Source organism: Homalodisca vitripennis, chromosome 2 (assembly GCF_021130785.1).
Source record: "Homalodisca vitripennis isolate AUS2020 chromosome 2, UT_GWSS_2.1, whole genome shotgun sequence".
NCBI classification, from domain to species: domain Eukaryota; kingdom Metazoa; phylum Arthropoda; class Insecta; order Hemiptera; family Cicadellidae; genus Homalodisca; species Homalodisca vitripennis.
Genome location: NC_060208.1, coordinates 111,718,791 through 111,724,790, shown reverse-complemented (window position 1 = coordinate 111,724,790; position 6,000 = coordinate 111,718,791). Strand labels below are relative to the sequence as shown.

At 34.4% G+C, this 6,000-nt stretch overlaps 1 protein-coding gene across 3 annotated transcripts in view; it reads left to right on the top strand.

Annotated features, from left to right (window-relative positions):
• The first annotated feature begins 5,153 nt into the window (after positions 1-5,153).
• The window catches only part of LOC124354606 (microspherule protein 1-like), a 60,132-nt gene continuing 59,285 nt past the window's right edge, over positions 5,154-6,000 (top strand). For all 3 annotated transcript variants that reach the window (XM_046805203.1, XM_046805202.1, XM_046805201.1), the window contains exon 1: positions 5,154-5,306. The gene's annotated coding sequence lies outside the window, so the exon portion shown is untranslated. The remainder of the gene's footprint in view (positions 5,307-6,000) is intronic.

Here is a 6,000-nt window from a genome sequence, read left to right as displayed (position 1 = left end):
ATAGGGTTTTTTTACGTTTGTAGCTTGCTTGTTTTGGGGTAGTCATAGCAACTGTTATTGGCGAGTCTGATTGGGTAGCAGGCGCTGTTATGTCCTCATTTGCCTTCTCTATTGGTTGCAGGCTTTCTTCATTTGCCTCCCTCTAAAAACAACGCGAAACTAAATTTTCACGTAGTGGAAAAATATAACCTAGAAAATTAAACAAAGAAAAATGTTGCATAAAATATTTATAATGTTATAATGAAAACTAATTATACATGATGTTTCAGAACTCTTGCCGGATACGTTAGGGGAAGTAAAATTATTTTCAACCTCGGTTTGTTTTTTGCATGAACATTTGTCATGCGTTTTATATTTAAAAAATCCAAACCTATTACAAAATTATAATTGGTTGCCATTTTTAAATGAATAGGTCTAAGTTTTGGTCATAAAAATTAAATGTTTGATTATTGCGATTCGATGTTTATTATTAAACCTATTATATATATATATATATATATATATATATATATATATATATATATATATATATATGTAATTATTTTTCTGCGTGACACCTTGTAATATCTTGAAGTAATATGTAGGGGGCGGAATTCTTCAGCCTATGGGCCCGGGAAGGCTGTCACCGGCACTAACCATGGAAAAGTTTTGTTTAAACCACATGTTTGGACTAAAAAGCTCGTGGATGTATAAGTAGTATTGACCATGCAAATATTGTTTCACTAAATCCTAGTTTGTACTATAGCATATACACATATATTTTTCAGACCCCGACCACACCTGAGGAATGGTTACACCATGCCGAAGAATATCATCGGCAGTGGAACTTTCCCCATTGCATTGGAGTAATGGACGGCAAGCGTGTGATGCTACAAGCACCGATAAATAGTGGGAGTGATTATTTCAACTATAAGGGCTTCTTCAGCATCGTTTTACACAACTTCCTACGCCGAAGCAAGTCTTCAAGTGCTTCATACACCCCTTCAGGGACGTTTGGTTATGAAGACACAGCCACAGCAACATTGGTCCCTGGTCATTGGCGAGTGGATGGCATGCCGAGAGAAACATTGTTGACATTGAAAAGGACCCCCAAAATAGCGTCCGAAATCGCAAAGCAAGTGCGAGACGAACTCTGTGCTTATGTCAACACGCCCGAGGGCTCTGTTCCATGGCAATACAAGTACTGAACCCCATAGTTAACAATGAGGGTTTCATACTTACAATGACATTTTGTATGTATGTTGTAGACAGAAATCTGCGTTTTAAATTTTGGTTCGAAAATGTATCGCCAAGTATCCATTATAATGTTTAGTTTGCTATATTTTCAAAATACAATTTGTATTGTTTACCAATGTGCCTTAGCATTTTATTTTTATACCTAAGGGAATATGCGTGGTAACTGCGTGTCTAAAAAAAATAAATTTATTCCTAGACAAATGTATTACCAAAAACAAAATAACAAAGCTGTTTAAGGCCGATTCTATGTTTGGAATCACCTTTTCTTTTAACCAACACTATAGTATTGAAATTGAAAAGGTAAGTTTCAGAGTTGAAAGATCCGAAAGCCGGCGCCAGACGTCACATGCACTGCCATCCGCGTCACCCGCCTCCTGTAGTATATGTGTCGTTATACGGTTAAAATACCGGTACAATAATTTGTTGATGCCAAGCTACTTGCAGTGAAAAAATTGAATTTGACAAAAAGATTGTAAAAGTAAATGAGAGTATAGTGTACAATTAATAATGTTTTACTTACCGGTACCTCATGCTCAGTATGTTGCGGTTGTAAGTCAACTTCTGCTGTTTGCCGTGGAGCACACTTGTCTTGGATAAATAGCAAAGTGTCAAAAGCGTACCACTTGCTCCCGATAGCCCCGGAACCACTTTTCCCTTTTTTAGACTCTCTTTGAAACTGACCTATTAATTTACGCATTTTCGTTTGTACCTCCGATCTTGACAGTTTCATTGCAAGGGCTATTTCAGTCCAAGCACTGTTCTTCAAATTCTTATCTTTAAATTCTCGGTAAGTAGGGTCCCACAAAACAGTTTGTTCGCGGTACAGTTCTATAAGTTTGAAAATTGTATTCATTTCATAAGTATTCGAATTCATTTTGATGTATTCGAATATGTGAATACTCTGGCTGTATTTGAATACTATTCGATTCTGTATTCGATTCTCCCATCACTACCGTGCGTGAACTTAGCGTCACTTTGTATTAAAGATTGGATCATATTTGAATCGCTTCATGCAAAAAGGGCTTCAGTCAGCCAGTTTTACTTTTGAGTAATTCAATAAAAACTTTTCTATTTCTATAAACATTTTTTTTAAAAACCTCTTATTATTTTATATATTTGATATGAATACACACCTTTCAACAGTACTAGTGAGGGGAAACTAAAATTGTTATTTTCATAGTGAAAAATTTTTTTTTACTAGCAGACTGAAGCCCTTTTTGCATGAAAATTAAAATGACCCTTTTAAATATGATATAAAACTTTATTTCTTTAATTATTTTTTACTTTTTATTACATTAAAATGTATTTTTACTATTTCAAGCTTTTGATTATGAGTATCTGTAATCAAAATTCCAAAGGTAATTATTAAACAACAGTTTTTTTTATACATTTATTGATTGAAAAATGTACTACAACACCGTGTTGGAAAAAAAGAAAATTAGTACTAATAAAAATAATATGTTTGAAAACGTAATCAATCATCTTGGACTTCAGGTGCAATGTGGTCAAGTGTAGGCCCAATTCATAATATCTTCGTAGAAGTCTATGTGTTCATGGGCAACGTACGGTAGAAGATTCCTGACGTCGTTGATTTTTGAAGCTTTTATGGGTACTTTACCAGCTGGATAACACACACAGGTGGTGGCAATGTTGGTTTTTTGGTTCTGGTCCTTACACATTTTAAAAGAATGAGTTACAATGCTGTCAATGGTTTTTACTGGCTAATATTATACCAAACTGATTTTTATCAAAGGTCAACTGCTTATAACTGCTTATTTCAAATCTGATTTTCTTTTTCTTTTGGAACTCGCTTCGATCTTGTATTCTTGAGATATGCAGCTTTTTTTGTAGTATGTTTTCCAAAAGAGCTTGAAATCAAAGATGTCTTTTGTCTCAACTTCTTGACAGAAAACTTATTGATTCCTGGTTTTTGCGCTGCTGTTTTCTATGAGTTTTCTGATTTCACCCACAGAGTAAATTCTGTCATACTTATTTTCACATGACGCTTTATCGTTGCAAAGTCCCTGTCACAGGGCAAAAAAGAATGGCCTCTGACAGGAAAATACATTGGTTATCTTGCTGAAACGGCCGGTGTCAGTAAGAAGCAACAAAAATCTACTCAGTGCGTGATTTTTGTTTCTGCCCGCTGCAGTTATCAGAGAACAGTCGTAACTCTGTATATTCTGGGGGGATGGATTTGAGATAATCCCATAAGAAAGAGCACACTTCATTAGGTGTCTTGCTGGCTGTACCTTCATGGTATACATACACTTTTGCTGACTCTTTTTTTTATATCATGAATAGAGAATACAATTAACCGTGATTTGTCTTAAATAAAAACGTTTCTTGTACGGGGAATTTGTGGTATACTGAGATTTTGCATGAAGTCCATACAAAGGGAAAGTACGTGTGGCTCGTTCTTTGAGTTAGCTTCATTTGTAATCTTGATAAAAAACTTTTTTGCTCGTCTTTTATGAAATGATAAGCTCGGCAGCAGCTGATCTTTTTGCTACATCGTTCAAGTGAGGACTCTTTAGCTTTGTGTTGAGCTCTTCACACGTGCAGCAACAATCAATTTGCGGTCTGCCAAATCTTAAAATTGGTAGTTTTTCATTGAAAAACTCATAAAAGTAAGCAGAACTACAAATTCCTGGATGTTTGTCGACCAATGCACGATATAAGGCGTTTGTGCAGAGTCTAGCATCTAAATATTTTCTAGTTTTCCCAGAATAATGACTAAGTTTAGTTGGGTAACTTTCAATATGGTCCCTAATGATTTGTTGTTTTTCAATACTCAAAGTGTTTGCGCTCTGAGACTTTCCTCTTTTATCAATAGGGTTTTTTCCTTCCTCGGGCAAGGGCTCTCAACCGTTTAACTCGTTTGTCGCTTATTGATAACAGAGACAAAAAAGCTTTGTAACATACCTGCGTCCTTTGGTTACCAACCAGGAGAAAGTATGGTATACATTTTGTCAACATTGCGTGCGTCTTCTTCTCCTTTCCTTGGACGTCTTTTCTTGACGTCATGAATTTCAATCAAGTTCTGGATGTACAGGTCCTGATCATTTTTTGATGGAAGGTCAAGAAGGGCGTTGCAATATGTTGATTTGGTCAAGTTCAGTCAATCCATCAAAGCATTTAAATCTCTTGCAGCTGAAAAAAAATATTAAAAAATTAGTGGTGACAAGTACAGTACATATTAACAAAATAAACCTTAATAAAATTTAGGAAAATTTATAGTTTATAAAATTAGGTTAGATTGGGTGTGCAATATACGTACTAATATGACCATTGCAAGAAATTCAAGCTAACAAAATTGTTAATAAATTAAAATGTAAGGACTCTTACTTGCATGGAGGCCCTGTTTGTTTTAGCTGGAACTATCCTCCCTTTATAATCTTCATACTCCAATCCCTTGCACCTTGACACTCTCTTAGTATTTCTTTTCCATTCTGATTCTCTTTTTTACACGTTTCCTCCCAACTACTACTTTCATTTTCTGGTCACTCTCGGAATCCGTCTCACTAACCATATTGAATACCTATTATCTATAAACTTTAATAATTAAGTGATTTTCAGATCAGTGTAATAACAGTTTTAAGCAACACATAACCTCAAAATGAAAACCTAACTAAAACAAAGCAGGTCTACCAATCGAGCGAGACATACAACTAATGACCAACAATGCAATCAAAACAGATGTTTTAATATTCTAGGCAAAAAGGACTTCAGTCACTGACTGAAAGGCCTTTCTGCATGGAATATTAAAATTTTTACTCTGGTTTTAAGACATTGGAGCAATGGGACTAAAGCCCTTTATGCGTAAAAATGTTGTACAGTCATTAGCAACGATAACCTATAGCTAACTCAATTTCGCCATTTTGGTGACTGAAGCCCTTTCTGCATGAGGCGATTTCATTTGTGATCATTCAGGAATCAGGATTGTGAATGACTTTCAATGTTGTGCTTGCTCAGCGATAAGCTTTGTTGTTTGCAAGGCTTGTGTGTGTAGAAATATAAAACTAAACATTTTATCGTTATTTTCTTTCTACAATCTACATTACTAGAAGGTAAGTAGTGGAGATGGAGCTGAAAACTGTCGAGCCTTACTTAAGTTACATGATCATAATTGCTGTGAAATTTGCTTAGGTTCATATAAACTTTCCTACCATGTAAACACTCTAGTTTTATACTTTTAATATAAGTACATATTATTATGTCCATGAATTAGTGTAATATTTCACAATTTTTATCTGGACTAACATCCTAGTTATTACTATTTAATATAAACAATAATATCAGGATTGACTATACAAAACCACCAGAAGTGTGAGAGTAGCATATACAAAGGTTTTTAAATTTACTGGAATTTAGCTCATGGACCTACATTTTATAACCATTTCTTAAAACACCTTAAAAGTATAGAGGTTTCAAAAATATTCATTTATAAAACTGTCAATTCATAGCCTAGTGGCAACCTAAGTAGGCCTAGACTAAATTTGACTTTGATAACCACTTTGTTTAACACGAAGAAATTAAATAAGGCTTAATTATGCTTGTAATGTGTTTGAATTTCTAGTAATAACTAAGCCTGATAATAAGGAATAATATTTTTTATTTTCTATTTAGTAAACTGTACTTTCAAACAGTTTAAAATTCCAAGGATTTTCGAGTTTTGGTCATTTGAACTTTTATTTTTTTAAGCCTATACACATTTCTTCCAGTGCTCCTATTAGATTCAGCTTATACTATAATATAGTAGTA